A 19068-nucleotide genomic window follows, 5' to 3' on the forward strand; every position below is an offset into this window, starting at 1 on the left:
AGTACCACCACCATCACAATTTTAAATTTTAGAGATATTTAAATATAATAAACCAGAATAACTTTCAATTTGTTATTTTGTTAGTTAAAGTAATTTAACTAAAAGTTCCGACTGTACATTAAGCAGCATTTCAGCCACCCACCAGTGACCCAGTCTGTAGCGATTATTTATATAACCGACGGTCTTGTCTTGGTAGATTTTAACCGTTTTCACTAGCATTGCCAAATAATCAATTTAATTATTCTATATCCTCGTCAGGATATACCACTTTAATCTAAATTTCTTTATAAAAATTGCAAATAGATTTTTACTTGTGGGACTATAACATATATTCTTTTATTTTAATTTAACAATTCAACGTTTTTTTAATAGTTTACTTTCACTTTTTAACGCTCTATATATTGTTTTAACACTACAGCTTAAAACTGTACTTGCTTCTGTAATAGATGTATATTCTCCGTAAACAGTATCGTCTTTATTATATAATACGATAGGTTTAGAAGCCTTTTTCATATTAGATATAGCTTCATTGGTAAAAGTTCTCGGTAATCTGTTTAAAGCTTTTTCTCTTATTTTTTGCTTAGTTTCATCACTAAATAATTTTCCCCTGTTAAGATTTCCTATTGCTAATCTACGTTCTTCACTATAATTAGCTTTCATTTTTATACGGTCTATTTCAGTATGTTTATAACCGAAACTATTACCCGCTTCAGTTAGTATATTATAGTTAGGTAACAGAGATTTTAAATAAAAATCCTCTAAGTCTAACAAATTTTTATTGTTTTCTTTAGTAATTATTTCAGGAAATTCTTCTAATACAATAAAAGCAAAGTTCTCTAATTTATATTTTTTTACCGCGAGTTTAACTATTTTACTTCCACTCAAACCTATTAAATGTCTATGGAATCTGGAATATATTTTATTAGTAGAAGCAGAACCAATATAATAATCCAATGTCATTAGGTTAAGTATAAGATATATACCACTTTTACCTTTAGAATACTTGTTTATTTTATTTTTAGTTTCTTCTAAATGTAAGTTTTCATAACATATAACAGGATTTAATGATTTATCTGATAAAAAGTTCTTTAATTTTATACTATTATCAACTTTGGTTGAAGTACTGTAAAATCTAGCTTTTTCGACTACGTCGCGCAAGCTTGCCGGCTTTTTACCTCCTCCGAAGTTGTTGTTGCGGTTAAATTTATTTTTAGGTATTAACCCAGAATTAATATGTCATTTTGGGCTATTGTGATAACCCAAGAAACCTATACCCATCATAGCTACAAGAATTATAGCACCTATTACTCAAACTAAAGTTCTAGGAGCTCTGTATGAACCGTAATACATACCTCTTCCTACGTGTAAGTAAACTAAGAAGAAGAAAGCAGAAGCTGTATTACTATGTAAATAACGTATTAATCATCCATTATTTACATCTCTCATAATATGCTCTACAGAGTTAAAGGCTTCAGCAATGCTTGGATTGTAATGCATAGCTAAAGTTACTCCAGTAACTATTTGTATTCCTAAACAAACTGCAAGTAAGGAACCGAAATTTCAAAGATAACTAATATTAGTTGGTTGTGATGTATCTATAAGGTACGAGTTAGCTAATTTTAATAAAGGATGGCTTTTTAATATTCTCATATGATTAAAAAATTAAATTGTTGACAGGGTAGTAGTTGGATTTTAGTGAGGGGCTAGCTCACACCAAACTGCAAAACAGTATATAAATAATAATATGAAAATAAATTTCTAGAACTCTTAAAGTTATGGATATTATTTTATCTACTCCCTTATTTTTAAATAGAAATAATAGGCCAAGCCCTATACCTATATTCTATAATGTAGTAATATCTACAGGATTTAAATTATGCTAATTCTACCATTGAGCTAATCCCTTTTCGCTACGTAGTCGCTACTACGTCGCGAAGCCATACTTCGTTATGAAATCGCGACTTCGTAGCCAGCAGAAGTATGCTTGGCATGCTACGCCAGCAGAAGTATGCATGGTGAAACCGCCCTGTCTTAACTGGATTACTTAAGTTTTAGGAGCTAGAAGAAGGCCCTCTATTATCAGAAAAAGAACCTTCTAGTTTAGCAATACTTTCTTTATGGTTAGAAATTTTGTCTGCATACTTTTCAGGATCCATTTTTAAAAGCATATCTATTATTTTTTGAATACCCTCGATTTTTTTTTGTGCATCCTCTGATAACTTTGGACGTTTAACCGGTTCAGGCGAATTAATAGAATGATCTCTTTTATGAGTTCGCTCTGGTGTGAAATTGTGGGTTGTCTTAGTTCATGGTATCTCATCATTCTGAAACTTATTAAGTGGACGCATATTAATATTAGGAGCGTGTTCTTTTTTAAGTTGCTCCTTCTTCTCATATAATTCTTCTATTCTGGATTTATACCTTTTAAGTTTCTCAGAAGAAATATAAGAATTCTTATCTAGCTTCTTACACTCCTCCTCTAACATGTCTATATTTTTTTCGAGCTTGTAAACCGCCTCAAATATAGATTTTAATTTTCCATATTCTGAGGGATATAGAAGATTTCCTTTTATAAAATCAAGGTAGGTTGAACGAAAAGAGATTATATTGAATAAATTTAACGCACCCTGATCTGCATTATACCTCTCAGCCTCTGTAGGAATAATTGGCTTATCGTTACGGGGGGGATATGGAGCTGGATTAGTATCTGGTTCTATGTAACCTTCAGTATTAGTAGCCGAACTACCAGTACCTGTAGTATTATTAGTAAGTGAATTACCACTAGCACTATCTGTAGTATTATTAATAGGTGAATTACCACTAGTACTACCTGTAGTATTGTTAGTACCCGAACTACCGCTACTACTACCTGTATTATCAGCCTTCGAAATAGGATTACTGTCAGGGGCCCCCGTCCCCTCAAGGGGAATGGTAGCTGTCATAAAAAGAGTTGTATAACCTTCTTCTACTATACCCTTAAGGCCTAATCTAGTAATTAACCCGAAAAACCCTGTAATTATATACTCATTGAAAGTAGTATTTGCAAAACCAAAAGAATTAATAATGTAAAGAGCAATACCATAGTATTTAATTAAAAATACAGTAATTAACCCAAGTATACCTACAATTAGGTTAACCATACTTAAGTGTTTAGTAATAAGATATAAGAATTTTTTCATTGTATATTTCATGTTTGTTTTTTATTTTAAAATGGCTTGCTTTAATCTATGTACAATACGATATCCTCGACTTTACGGCTCTACTCAATTTATAAAGGTTATGCACATTCGTAGTTAGTATATATTAATAAAGATTTAAATACATTTTACTGCGAATGCCGACGGCATATTACACCTGTTAATTTTTAAAGTTAGGTCTCCAATAGGTCATATATAACCTTCAGCGGATAGTCACACTTTCTCTGTTCATATACACTTCATCATGCACGGGCGATGTATATATCCTACCGTATCCGCTATGTACTATTCTAGGAGCCGTCCTGCTGTTTCACTCTAATACTACAACTGTTAACTTGATGTGAAAAGTTTTTCTGAAATTACCTATGTATTATAGGAAAGGTTAGTACTACCTTATTATTAGCATTCAGGGGCTCTTTAGTGCTTATTTTTCAATAAGCACTAAGAGGGATAAGTGATTCGAACACTTAACCCACCGTGTGTAAAACGGTTGCTCTACCATTAAGCTAATCCCTTTTATTTTTGAACTAAGCAAGTACATCACTAATAAATCCATACATTTTTTAATCATCGCATCTTCTCCGTCCATACCCCCCCATACCCCCCCCCTTTACCCGTACCCCCTCTCTCGGTCCCCCTCCCTCCTCCTCAATGAATTGAGGAGGAGGGAGGGTGCGAAGCCGAAAACAGGGGACGAGGGGACGAGGGGACGGGGGGTATGGGGGTCAGAAGCATGGCGAAGCCGTCCTTCAGGGGGGGGTATACTTCGTCAGCATTGCTCCTGTCCCCTGTTTTCATTACGAAGTATGTAATGGGGTAGCCTCGTCGAAATGGGATCGACTACGTCGGCTGGCAGTTTAGGCTTCGGACGCATGCGGTGAAACCGCATGCAGGCCGAAACCGCGGTCAGCCAACCGTATATTTTTATTTAATAAAAATTATATAATATTGACCTTATAAGGTTTATCGCTCTCTACGAATTTTTTCTATTTGATCAGCTAAATAATTGGAACTCTTAGGTGATCCCGTTAGAGAACCATCTGCTTTAAAACCATTATGAAGTTGTGCTATAGTAGAAGAGTATTCTAATTTCCTAAAATCTAATACGCTCGGTGAATCTCATACATCATACGCTTGGATAATTCTAATACCTAAGTCACCCCGTTCATCTATTCCATTTAATGCCTGAAGTTTTTTAGTATCAGCCTTTGTATTAGTTTGATACTCATAATGAGAAAATTGCTTTTTAGGGTACCTATACATAATATCATTCTTAATAATACAATTTTCAACTTCTATAACAGAATCCCTAAAACATGATTCTTTGTATCCAACTTCACTTAAATAAAAACCTGAAGTAACTGGAAGATTTAATGATATATTATACATGGAATAATATATAACATGATAATAGTCAAAAAATTGAGTCATTTTAGGTTTTATATTATTATAAGGAAAATAACGGCTTGAACCATTCGTATTGCTAATACGTCGGTATGGTATTTTCTCATTTAAATCTAAATTGTTTACAATAATTGGATCTATATCAACTTCTTTTGAAAATATAAAATAATTAACCTGAAGTTTTTCCATAAAACTAGCACTCGTTGTTGTTTTACTGCTTGAGTTATGCCAAAATTGTATTATTACATGAAATTTATTATTTTCAAATCCCGGAGGTAAAACCGGTAAAACCTCCCCCAAAGGCTCTGATATTTTAAATAAAGGTATTTTAAAATCTTTAGCAAATGGAAAAATAAAACCCTTTGGATCCAAATCGTCAAATTTTAATCATAAAGATTTAAAGGGAACAGGATATATTTCTTTACCTTTAGATACAAGAGCATACAAGTCTCCATAATGGGATTTTTGTTCTAAAAGACGCAATACTGTACGCTCAGTATAACTTAATTTAGGTTCAATTATGGGGTTTATACCCTTAAATTTGTATTCATGACCTTTATACTTATCATCTTCAGCTCATCTTGTTTCTTGTTGATCACAATGATTCTTTCATTGCTCGTTTGTAACGATAGGTATATTAGAATTACCTTGATCTGGAGAAACATGTAGTGCACCAGAAGGTTTATATAAAAGGTAATACCCATGAATTTTTGGTAATAACCCTAAAAACATAAAACAATTTTGCTTTAATCTTACGAAAATTTGATTATTGTTAAAGTTAAACTTAGAAAAAATGGAATCCCAAAATTTTACTCTAATAGTAGATAAACCATTTAACAAATGGTTTTGACCATAAGAGTAAACTGAAGAAAAATTATTAATAATTTTTACTAACTTCCTCTATATACGAAAGGATAAAACTAAAACTCATTCCCGGATTCCTTACGAAGTCTGATACAAGATCACCTAATGGGGGATAGATATTTATACAAATTGTTCTAAAAATAGATGAAGTTAACATGGTTATAAGTAATTCTCCCTTTACAGGTGAAAAAACCGAGATCAATATAATTCAAAAATTTCTCAAAAAAAGTGATGAAATTCATAATAATATTATATCTATGGGTCCCTTTCTCTTTATATAAATAAAAATTATAATAATATATACAAAAAGAATAAATACACATAAATAAATTTGCCATAGATCAAATCTATTTATAATATCAAATATGCTGAAATCTCTTCCTTTGGATGAATCCGTAAATAGCTTAATTGAATAGTGACTAATTCCACTTATAATGAATATATATATTGTATGATTTATAAAGATAGATCATATATTTTCTCTTCCCCGATCCCCGGAGGGGAATGGGGGGACAGGAGCTCGTGAACCTTCAATATTCCCCAACCTTCTATTTCTATAGGATTGGATAATAATCCATGAACACAACAGAATAAACGCTAATAATAGCTGCATTATCGTACTATCTATAGGCAATTATGCGACTCTATCCCAATTAATTTCAAAAATTAGAGCCAACCCGATCCACGGTAGGCTAAGCAAAAAGATCCCATCAGGTGACAATTTATTTAATAATATTACCTTATCTCGACCCTTTATTCCCTTATTGGGACCGGTATATCTAAAGGAGAGAGCGAAAACGAAATCGAGTATTTTCTGCATTATATCCGTTATAAAGTGTTATAATACTAATTGAAAATAACAGAGTTAAAGATGCTAAATCTAAATTTGCGGCGTAGCCGAAAGAGTAATATATAGATGTATATGCAATAAATCCTATTAATATAAATAAGGCATAATTTGTAACAACACCTGTATTCAGGCTAGAAATAATTTTACTAATTTTAATTAATAATTTTTCTAAACCAAAAGGACCTAAGAGTTCTATACTACCTTTATCTAAAATTTTGGTAGTTTGACCTCCCATATTTAAAACTAAATTAACAATATATTTATTATAGAAATATTCAACTAAGAAACGTTGATTAAAGAATCCGTAAATAGAATGACCTAAATTAGATAATTTAAAACTGTTTATTAAATTAGGGAAAAATTCAGAATAAATTATAGCTATAGCTGTAAATGATACTGTAAAGAATAAAGGTAACAATTTAAATGTAGTAGGTACAGCAAATTCTGTATCTATTAATATTTCATGTGTAGGGTGTATAAATATACTATTATCTGTAAAGAAGCCTGAACCTAAACCTATAAAAATATCTTTAGTTATATAACCAAAATATATAGAGAAAATAGCTAATACTACTAAAGGTAAACTTAAGAATATATCCCCTTCATGTGCATGTTTGTAAGAAACTATATTTCCGTTAGGATTAGCTAAGAAAGTTAGATATAAAACTTTTACAGAATATAAAGTAGTAAATATTGCACCTATAACAGCAATAACGTAAACAGCTATACTGCTAAAGTAATATTGTCCATAAGCGGATTCTAATATAAAGTCTTTACTATAAAATCCTGTCATAAAAGGGAAAGCAACTAAACTAAGACTTGCTATTAATATAACAGAATAAGTTAAAGGTAAGAATGCACCTAATCCTCCATATTTTCTTAAATCTTGGTTATCAGCTACTGCATGAATAACTGCACCTGCACCTAAGAATAATAATCCTTTATAGAAGGCATGATTAACTAAATGGAATAAAGCTATATTATAAGAAGATAAACCTATTGCAATTACCATCATACCTAATTGACTCATAGTAGAGTAAGCAATTATTTTTTTAATATCTTGTTGGAATAAACCTACAAGAGAACTAAATACAGTTGTTATTGCACCTAATCATAAACATATTAATAATACTGTAGAACTATACTCAATTAAAGGAGATGAACGAATTAATAAGTATACTCCGGCTGTAACCATAGTAGCCGCGTGAATTAACGCAGAAACAGGTGTAGGCAAAAATGTTGATTTTCATTATGTACTTTTATTGTACGTATACGATGAAAATACTCAATAACTTCCGTTATTGTTCGGACTATATCTTCAATTAATTGATAAGTTTAGTAGCCCGGAGGGCTCAGAAATTTTATAATAATTCTACCTTCAGGAGTTAGATGTTTTTTATCTTTAACTAATCCATAAATTTTTAATCATCTTTTATATGATATAAATTTTTTAGTTTTTAATGGATAATTTTTTAAATATAGTAAAATTTTATTTAATTTACCAAAATTTACTACTGTATTGTATCCATTATAACTTTTAACATGAGTAATATAACCATTGATTTTCTCAGCTAAGTCTTTACTAAATTCTATATCATCTTTTTGAGATATAACATATCTCACAGTTGTTATAGTTTGACCAGTTGACTTAGATACTGAAGTAGAAGAAGTAAAACAACCTTCAGCATCAGTAAATCCTGATAATCATGCATTATTTAAAGTTAACTCATGTTTATCTTCTATACAATGTATATTTGTTTTATATACTTTGTTAAAAGCATCAACTCATACTTTAAATTGATTTAATTTATAACTAGTTACAATATTACCATTAAATATTTGAATTAATTTAAGGATATTTTTTTTATCCCTAACTCTATAATGATGAGTTTTATTTACCTTATCTTGTACAGATGCGGATCCGAATCCTAATTCCTTCTTTATATAAAACAGTATTTGAGCATCCACACTAGATTGTGTGATTTTAAACTCTAAATACCCATCTTTATTTACAATAAAGGATCCATCTCCTTCGGTAAAACCTATAAATCATCACTTAAACTTATCATTGATATTAATTGCTTCACATGTAGTCTCTGAGGAGCCTTCATTTTTTATGAAGTTTCCTGCGGATTGTCCCTCTTCTTGGATTTTGCCGAAGTCTAAATAGACAGAGGACCAAGAATTTAAAACGGGATGTTCCCGCATATAGTGAAGTTTAAGGAGAGCCCTATTTAACAAACCCTCCATAGCCATAGGTAATCAAATATGAAGACCTACTTGAGAACTTTTAGCCATAGCACCTATTAATAAACATATACCTATTATAGTAACGATATTTTCATTTATATAAGGACTTAATGAAAATACTGTAGTATAATCTAAATTACCTAAAGATCATAATATAGCAAACATACCTATTGTTAAAAGACAATCCCCAACTCTATTAGTTAAAAAAGCAGACATAGAGCTTTGATTAGCCGCAATTCTAGTAAATCAGAAACTAACTAAAAGGTATGAACAAACTCCAACCCCTTCTCATCCTACAAACATTAATAAATAATTATTAGCTGTTACAAGTATTATCATCATAAAAGTAAATAAGCTTAAATAACTAAAAAATCTTTGATTATGAGGATCTGCACTCATATAACTTATTGAGTATAAATGAACTAAAGAACTAATTATTAATACAGGAATTAACATAGATACTGTTAAACTATCAAATTGAAAACTTCAAACTATATTAAAAGATTCACTATTTAATCAAGGAAACAAATGTAAATAGACAGGACTATTGTTAAATCCTACTTCAAAAAATGCTATAATAGCTAAAGTTGTCGTAATTATTATACTAGAACAACCTAAAAAACGTGCTCCACTAACTCCAACTTTTCTACCAAAAAAACCGGAAACTATTGATCCTAATAAGGGTAATAAAATTATACTTAAATACATTATTTATATTCTATTGCTATATTTCCTCTTAATCTATAAAAAGCAACTAAAATACCTAAACCTATTGCAGATTCAGCTCCTGCAATAACTATAATATATATAGCATAAGTTTGCCCTATTATATCGTCCATATTTACAGAACTTACTAATATTAAAAATGTTATAGATACTAACATTATTTCAATAGAAATAAGCATTAATATGATATTTTTTCTATTAAATACGAATCCTAAGATTCCTATTAAAAAAAGTATTAAAGTTAAACTCATATATTATATTTATTTATATCAAATTATTCGGATGCAATATATTTAATATATTGCGGCGACTACGTCTCTTCGTCGTCCCCTGTTTTCATTACGAAGTATGGCGGTGAAACCCACATGCATGCTTCGCCAGCCAGCGGCAAAGCCGAAATCGCGCCGAAGCCGAAATCGCACCCCTATCATGATAGAGGGGGGACTACTGACCCCTCATTCCCCCATTTCTTGCTCTCCTACCCCCATAACCCCATACCCCCCCCTATAAGGGGGGGGTCTGGGGTTCGGGAAAGGGAGAGCAAGAAATGGGAGAGGGGGTGCTTTGCCATACTTCGTAATGAATGGAGGAGCATGCCTTAAATTATTTTTTCATTATTAGCCATACGGCTGATTGGCTCCTAAGTCTTGGTGGCTTCATTACGGTGAAACCCCAGCTGCTGGCATACTACGTATGCTGGCTGGCTCCTGACTGCTATACTTCTTACCCCCCCCTATAAGGGGGGTCAGGGGTTCGGGGAATGGGGACGAGGAATGGGGACGGGGAATGAGGTCGGCGAAGCATGCATGCATGCAAAGCCAGCAGAAGTAGGGGGTATGGGTGAACGCAGATCTAATATACCCGCATGGCGCCTCCGTATTTAAAGGTATATGGGATTCGAACTCATATCTTAGCGGCCGTAACGCTCTTCTTTACCATTAAGATAATACCCCTGGAAAATATCCAAAAGAATTTTTTATAGAATATTTATATAATTTCATCCCAAAAATTTAGATCGTCATGTATACAAGTTGTAGATTCCAATTCAATGACGAAATCAAGGGGAGTTCCTCTAGTAAGAGTATCGCTCTCTAGAGGTGATAGTAATTCCCCTTCCTTCACCATAGTTTTTAAGGAATTAGATGAGGAAGGACCGCCTCCTCCATCTGGACCACTCGGTCCACCTCCACCTGAAAATCCGCTAGGTCCACCTTTACCACCATTGTCGTCATCGTCATCTGAATCTGAGATATCTTGACGTTTGTTGGAAGGCAATTCAGTGCTAGAGTGTTTTCTTTTAAGAGGAGAACTTTGTGGGCCAACTCCCAAGAAACCTTCATTTTCAGTTGAGTTTGAATCTGTAGCACCTGATTGAACTACACTTCCTCCCCCCTCACCATTTGGATTACTAGCATTACTAGTAACTCCTGAACTTAAACTAGAGTTAGTAAAGGGTTGGTTTGAAGTAGAACTAGAACCAGCTGTAGATTCTACAGCTACAGCAGAAGAGCTAGAAGCATTTGCATCTCTTGCTGCTTTATCTGCCTTGAATTTTGCATTCTTAGCGGTAAGTTCATTGTACTGTCAAGTATGCTGGAATATTTTAACAGCTTCTAGCATTTTCGCACGACTAGGACTAATTCAATCCTGGCTAAAATATCCAGCTGCCGCTCGCTCCACCATAGTCAAATTAGACGGTTGAGCCCTATTTTGACCTGAAGACTGTTGACTTGCAGTTTGACTACCTTGACCTAGAACAGTTGATTGCCCCACGTTACGGTTATTTGCATCACCTACCCCGTTATTAACGTTTTGTCCGGTAGGTCCATTATTACCTTCGTCTGAGCTAACTGGTGAACTAGGCTCTACATCATCAATACCTGAGTCATCACTATTCCTGTCCATACGACTAGGAGGTGAGCTACTAATATACCTTTTGTGGTTCGTATATATACGAACTCGTATAAAGACTACTCCATTACGCACAAAAGAGGATTTTTTACTATTTTTAGGTTTGCCCGATTTCGCATAATTTAGTAAATACACGACTTTTGCCTTATCACCTTTTAACTTATTTAGTTTTTTTACTATAAGCTTTACAATATTTACTCAATTAGCCCTATATTTTGAAGGTATATAATTTTCAATATATTCTATAGCATAAAAAAATAAATCACATATAAAATCTATAATAGATAATTTAGCATCAAAAAATAAATCATATATAAAATTTATAATAGATAATTTAGCAATAAAAAATAAATCACATATAAAATTTATAATAGATAATTTAGCATAATGGAATAAATCTCTAAACTTTAGCCTAAATCCTTTGTAATATAACAAATATTTATAATTCATATGTCTGCATATAGAAAATTCTTTAAAAACTATACACAGACATATTATTGTGATAAAAGTCAAGACAAAAAATCTTCTAATTGTACTGACTGGATTACAATTGGCATAGAAGAATGTAAAATTCCACATATTTCTGAACATTGTCCATAGAACACTCCAGTTCTGTTAATGTAAGCAGAAACTTGATTTAATCTTCCCGGGTATGCATCACATTTTATTCCTAAAGCTGGTGCAGCATATGAATGTATAACATCTCCAGATGTTATAACAAATCTTATATGTGTTTCTTCAGGTACTATTACTCTATTATCAACTTCTAACATTCTTAAAGCTCCCTCTTCTAAGTCTGATTCAGGTACAATATATGAATCAAATTCTATAAATTCCTCACTAGAATCTAAGAAATCTGGATATTGATAACTTCAATATCATTGATGACCTTCTACTGAAACAGTCATTGAAGGGTCATTAACTTCATCCATTAAATATAACAATTTAAATGAAGGAAATGCAATTAATATTAATATAACCGCTGGAGTTATTGTTCATATCAATTCGATTAATGTACCATGATTTAGATATTTATGAGCAATAGGTGCTACTGTGAAGTAGAAGTATTTAACTATAGAAAATAATATTCAACCTACTCCAAACAATATTAATACTAAGTAATACATTATATTGTCATGTAATTCCACTAATCCTTCCATTTGAGGAGTAGCACTATCTTGGAAGTAAATACCCCACGCATGTGGAGCATCTAATTTATAAACCTTGTCACTCATTAGTGAAAGCATAAATTAAGATTAGACTTAACGTAGTCTTCTCCGACTATACTTCGTCGGTAGAAGTATGAGGCGGCGTAGCCTGTCCCTCTGGGAAGGAGAATCTTTCTTTTTTTGATATTGATTATGCTACATAAAGTAATAAGAAAGCCATCATTAAAGCGAATAAACCTGTGGCTTCAGAGAAAGCAAATCCTAAGATAGCATAAGAAAATAATTGACCTCTTAATGAAGGATTTCTTGCTACACCTAAAATTAAAGCTCCGAAAACTACACCTATTCCTACTCCTGCTCCTATTAAACCTGTTGTAGCTAAACCTGTTCCTATTATTTTGGCAACTTGAATCATAATAAATTTTTTATATGTGTCTTGTAATTATTTACGGTGCTATCTCTCCTCGCAGATCCTAGCTGTATTATTTATTACTATTAATATTGTAATTTTTAGACAATTATAAGCTTTCTTAGGTACCATGAATTAGTAAATACTGATCCGGCTGCATACTTATGACGAAGTATGGTGAAACCGCATACTTCGTCAGCCAGCAGAGGGGAATGAATATTTGGAATTAATTACTTTTCACATTTTTTTTTTTTGGATGTAAGCAAATACATCACTAATAAGTCCATACATTTTTTCACCATAGTATACCCTACCCCCCCACGGTAGGGGTAGGGTATAGGGGCGAAGACGAAACCGCAGTATATATTATTTTTGAGAATAAGTGTTTACAAAAGAATTTGATTTATATGAATCAATAACAGATTGTCTACTATCTATTTTTAATGCATTTTTACCTAATTCAAATACAAATCCTACAGTAATAATACCAGTAAAAATAAGTACAACAATTAACCCGTATATACCATTATCGTATTCACTAACACCAAAAGGATATATAACTAAAATTTCTAAATCTAATAATAAATAAACTAAAGCAAAAATAAAGAATTTTATACCAAATTGAGTTCTATTTTGACCTAAAAAACTATGAAACCCACATTCAAATATACTATATTTTTCTTGATAAGGATTATGAGGTGCTAAAACAAAATTAAGAACTAAGAAAAGCAAAGTTAAAATAAGTACAAAAACAAAAAAAAAAGTCATACTACTCATTAATAATTAAATAAAATTTGTACCAATATGGTACCCATGCTTAATCATTCATTATTTATAAATATAAATAATAATATTACTAAAGTAATAACAGAAATAATAAAAGCCATAGGACTAGCTATAACTATATTATTATGTTTAAACTCTAAAGATTTAATAAAATTATTATATTTATCATAAATATTTCCATATAAAGTTAAATTTTCTAATAAAGGATTAACTTTATATTGTGGTGTATAAAAGAAAATTTCTTTTACAATAGTTAAATAATATACACCTCCTACAACACTAGTTAAAATAGCAATTAAAGTTATAAATATATATCCTTTATCTAAAGCTGCACTTAAAACCATTTGTTTTCCAAAGAATCCTACCATAGGTGGTATACCCATAAAAGAAAATATTGTAATCGCAAAACTTAAAGCTAATAAAGGATTTATATAAAAATAACCTCTTAATTGATTAACTAATTGCACAGGTGAATTATTTTTATCTAAAAGATCTTCATGTTCTTTATTATTAGTAACATAACGATAGAAAGAAAACCCTATAGCTATTAATATAATAAAGGCATTTAAATTACTTATAGTATATTGTGTTAAGTAAAATATGAAAGCTTGAGTAGATTCTATACTTGAAATACCTAAAGCTAATAACATATAACCAACATGAGAGATAGTACTATAAGCAAATAATCTTTTTATTCTAAATTGTGTTAAACCTACAACTGTTCCTATTATTAATGAGAATAATGAACTTATTATTAAGCCAAAAGTTCAATTAACATCTGAAAAGTTATTACTTGTGTAATAAACTAATTCTAGTAAAAATATTAATATAGATATTTTGGCAACTAAAGCTACAAATGTTGTAACTATAGTAGGTATAGCATCATAAACGTCAGGAGATCAGAAATGGAAAGGAGCTGCACTTATTTTAAATAAGAATCCTATACTAAAAACTAATAAAGAGAAGTTTATATAATAAGGTTGGTATCAGTAAGTCATATCACTGAAGTCACTTATACTATTAATAACATATAAACCATCTAAATTAGTAGTACCTGAATTAGCATATAATAAAGCTGTTCCTAGTAATATAAAACATGAACTTAATCCACCTAATAAGAAATAAATTAAACCTCCAGTAGTAGATAATTCGGAATTTCTATATATTGTACTTAATATGTACAATCCATAACTTTGTAATTCTATTGATAGGAATATAGAAACTAAATCATTGGTTGATATTAAGAAAACTGCACCTATAATAATAAATAATAATATTAAAGGATATTCTATTATTTTTAAATGTTCTCCCATTTTATTTATTATTTTTGTTCTATAATAAATAAATTTATTAAACAATAATTGATTTAAAGAAGAATATTCCGGTACTCACACTTTTCTAGGGTGAAAACTTGTTAATTGTATAATTAATATACTAACAAAATATATAAATATATGGAATATTTGAGTAATATTAGTTATATGAAGCAAACCTCCATGTAACCCTATTCCGTTACTTACTATAGATAAACTCATTGTATCTTGTATAATACAATAAACTAAAGCTAAAATAGCTACTCTATTAAAAAGTATCGAAATATCTCGTCTTAATGTGACGGCATTTGAAATTAAAATAAATAGTATTGAAGTTATTATCATGATAAATTTTTATGAACCAGGAGGGAAAATCGAATTCCCATTTTTAATGCATGAAATTAAAGTTTTAACCAATTAAACTATCCGGGTTTATTAATGGGTGAATACCCTGGTTCGAACAGGGAACATACTGTACCACAAACAGTCGATCTACCAATTGAGCTATAATCACCTTTGAAATGGAAAGTTACTTTCCATTAAAATAACTAACAGTATATAATAAAAGTTAGTTTAATCTATCATGCGGTTTCGGCTTCGCAGTCCCTATATTCCCAATACCCCCTGTCCCGACGAAGTATGGATCCCCTGACCCCCCCGTCCCTATAAGGGAATGGGGGTCTGGGGTTCGGGGAATGGAGAGAAGGGGGTAAAGAGGGGATATGTAGATTCTATTATTTCCTTTAACTATAAATATCCACCTTATGTTGGAGTGATTCGAACACTCAATAGTAAATACCAAAAATTTATGACTTACCCATTAGTCCACAACATAATTTTTTAAAGAGAACCCGACTTGAACGGGTAAGATACTTAATATCAGATGGTCCTAAACCATCCATGTTTACCAATTTCATCATCCCCTTTTTTATGCTCGAGATAAGACTTGAACTTATAACCTAAATAGCTTCAATATTTCGCTCGACCAATTGAGCTTCACGAGCTTAAAATGGAGACATCAGGAATCGAACCTGAAATGTTGATATGCAAAATCAAAGTCTTACCAGTTAAACTATATCCCCATACCCCCCTGTCCATACCCCCTTCTTAATTTCTTGCTCTCCCTTTCCCGAACCCCTGACCCCCCCCCTTATAGGGGGGGGTATGGGGTTATGGGGGTAGGGGACGAGGGATCGTCAGAGCAAGAAATGGGGGTCAGAAGTATGGACCCAGAAAACCCATGCATGCTTCGCTAGCCAGGCGGAATGAGGGGGTCAGAAGCACCCCCCCCCCCTCTCCCCCCCGTAGTCCCCTCTCTCGGTCCCTCCTCCTCAATTCATTGAGGAGGTGGGAGGGGGGAAAAAGAGGGGACGTCGGGGGACGGGGAATGAGGGGGTCAGAAGCCCCCCCACCTGTCCCGGTCGATATGGGCAAATCTGACTTGAATGTTATTCAAATATCCGAAGAACGACTCGAACGTTCACGAAATCTCATCAGTATTGTTTAAGAATACCCTGTCTACCTATTCCAGCACTCGGATTTATGAATAAGGCTAAAGTGAGTTGAACACTTATCATTACTGTTATGAGCAGTACACTTTACCAATTAAGTTATAGCCTCTATTATACGGATAAAGGATTCGCACCTTTATGATTTGATCATGAGTCAAATATGTTACTATTACATCAACCCGCTTAGACTAGGCGGGGTTTGAACCCGCGTATGTAGCATTGAAAGAGCTATGTCTTTACCACTTGACTACTAATCCTATATAAGCCCAGTGCAAGTATCGCGCTTGCGTCTATTGATTACAAAACAATTGCATTACTTTTATGCTAACCAGACATACTAAGGCTTATAACCTTAGTTAAATGTAAGATATATTAATAAATAGTTACTTTAAAATTAGTACTTTGTATCTTAAAATCTCTAGATTATTACAAACAAAGCCTATTGTATAGCATATAATTTGAGCCTTCAGTGCAAGCCAACCCACATCTGGATCCCGAATATAGCCCTTCTATACTCCCACCGTGTATTGGGGTGCACTTCCGTCCTCAATACTATTATTATAATAATAGTATTACTATAATACTATACCGTAATATTATATTACGTGAATTAGAAATATCTTAAGGTAAGCTTCGTGCCTATATGCTTTCAGCACTTATCTTTAACTAACTTAGCTTTCCTGCCGTGCCTATAATATATATTTACTTAAGTGAAAGTAACATCCGCGTTTAAGGTAGGGACATCTCTCAGGTTTCGAGTACTCCCCCGTAATTAAGTCGGTTAAGCTATGAGAACTCTCATCTTTTTTAGTTTATTGAGAACCCCCGACTTAATGAAATATTCGGCTTATAAACAACAGGTAAACCAGAGGTTAACAATTAATATAACCTAACTTTAATCCCGCCTTCGTTCCTGGCTACGCAGTAGTCGGAAATGGAGGGGCTAAGTTTTTCCTGTTCCTTTCGTACAAAGGTTAATCCTTATTTTATTCAAATTCCCTCTAGAAGATAGAAACCATACTGTCTCACGACGTATTTAACCCAGCTCATGTAACTTTTTAATCGACGAACAGTCGTACCCTACATAGTTTCTGCATCCATGAGGATAAGTTAAGCCGACATCGAGGTGCCAAACCGCGCACTCATTTTGTACACTCTTGCGCAAATTAGCCTGTTCTACATGTTATCATAATAAATTTTATTTCCATTTTTCACAAAATGGTTCAGACTATGTCTTCATTTTTATTAGAGCGAGCATACGACGTCGTAGTCGCTCGACTACGACGAAGTCGGCTGCTCGCACCCCATAACTTATATAGTTCTTTAGCTCAAATATACTTATTTTCCACTTATTCAACCTTTTACCGCAAAAGATCCTACAGCACGTTTGGATTGAGATAAAGCCGAAATTACACTAGGTTTATAATAACCTCTATATGTAACTGTAGGTAATTTTTTATAAGAAGAATCTATATTTTTTAATCCTCCTTTTCATTTAAATTTAAATTGAGATCTATCTGCTCTATTACGTTTAGTTAATCTTCCTTTAAGTTCTAATCTTATACCTCCTAAATTTTTATATTTAATAGAATTAAATATTTTATTAGAGATATTGCTTCTTATATACTCTTCTTTTTCTCTTTCGTATAAGTCACTGAAGTATTCATATCCTTCAGGCAAGGAAAATTCAGGATTAATACCTAAAATAGAGTCTTCATCTATTAAAGATTTTTTTGCTAATAAAAAATTTAAATAGCAACCGGAATCCTCTCTTACTAAACTATCCGACAGGAGCCCGTAATTATTTAGTACCTGTAAGCACGAAATTATATTTAAATTTGGGTAAATATTTTCAAGTAAAGCGTAATCTTTAGATTTAAAAAAACTAGCCTTTTCCTGTATTCTATTAACTTCAGGTAATTTGGATACTTTTAATAAACTATTCATTACACCTACAAAATTAGAAACATTAGGTTTTCTAATTTTTAAACTTAATATATCAGTAAATATATCAGGACTAAAAGCAACAGATTTTAAGTTTACTATATTAAATTCTATATTATTATTAAATACTCTAGATAACATATTACTTAATTTATGTAAATAAGTATTTTTTTCAAATTTGAATTTATTAAGGTAATAGTTTAATTGGTATTTTCTTAATAAATCTAATTTATCAAGGTATGAATTTTTAAAATGTCTACTTAAATATAATCTTAAATATATATTAAAACATGGTAAAGATTCAGTTAAATATTTATATTTAGAAACTAGAAGTTTTTTTTCATTACGAAGTATGGCGAAGCCCCCCGTTCCATTGCTCTCGAACCCCTGATCCCCCGCAGGGGGATATGGGGTTATGGGGTTCAGGACAGGATATGTAATAAAGCCCTCCTTAATTTTTTGCTTTAATCCCTTTTTAAATGATTTTAATATTTGGTTTTCTCAAAATTTATTATAACCTAGATAATTATTATATACATTATTTTTTTCAGTATTTATAGTATATAAAGTTATTATAGTTTTCGAATTTGTATGTTTTGTTTCCATTTTACTTACATAAATTTTATGTAATAATAAACTTCTTGTTTTTGGAGATATGAATTTTGATCCTATAAATCTATTATTGGCAAAATGTAAATTAAAATAACTTTCTAATACTTTATTTGCATTTTTGC

The 19068-nt window shown here is 31.9% G+C and overlaps 8 non-coding genes across 8 annotated transcripts; all 8 read right to left on the minus strand.

Annotated features, from left to right (window-relative positions):
* Positions 1–3641: 3641 nt before the first annotated feature.
* COL26b_013447 lies at positions 3642–3713 on the minus strand. The gene has a single exon. It is a non-coding gene; the product is annotated as a tRNA-Val (tRNA).
* A 6460-nt stretch (positions 3714–10173) lies between these two features.
* COL26b_013448 lies at positions 10174–10244 on the minus strand. Its single transcript has one exon. It is a non-coding gene; the product is annotated as a tRNA-Arg (tRNA).
* Positions 10245–15238: 4994 nt separating this feature from the next.
* Positions 15239–15311, minus strand: COL26b_013449. Its single transcript has one exon. It is a non-coding gene; the product is annotated as a tRNA-Met (tRNA).
* Positions 15312–15320: 9 nt separating this feature from the next.
* COL26b_013450 lies at positions 15321–15393 on the minus strand. The gene has a single exon. It is a non-coding gene; the product is annotated as a tRNA-His (tRNA).
* Positions 15394–15810: 417 nt separating this feature from the next.
* On the minus strand, positions 15811–15883 carry COL26b_013451. The gene has a single exon. It is a non-coding gene; the product is annotated as a tRNA-Phe (tRNA).
* A 6-nt stretch (positions 15884–15889) lies between these two features.
* On the minus strand, positions 15890–15961 carry COL26b_013452. Its single transcript has one exon. It is a non-coding gene; the product is annotated as a tRNA-Ala (tRNA).
* A 465-nt stretch (positions 15962–16426) lies between these two features.
* Positions 16427–16499, minus strand: COL26b_013453. Its single transcript has one exon. It is a non-coding gene; the product is annotated as a tRNA-Met (tRNA).
* Positions 16500–16574: 75 nt separating this feature from the next.
* Positions 16575–16647, minus strand: COL26b_013454. The gene has a single exon. It is a non-coding gene; the product is annotated as a tRNA-Glu (tRNA).
* Positions 16648–19068: the final 2421 nt, after the last annotated feature.

Source organism: Colletotrichum chrysophilum, assembly GCF_026319265.1.
Source record: "Colletotrichum chrysophilum strain AFK26 chromosome Unknown scaffold_231, whole genome shotgun sequence".
In the NCBI taxonomy this organism is placed as follows: Eukaryota; Fungi; Ascomycota; class Sordariomycetes; order Glomerellales; family Glomerellaceae; genus Colletotrichum; species Colletotrichum chrysophilum.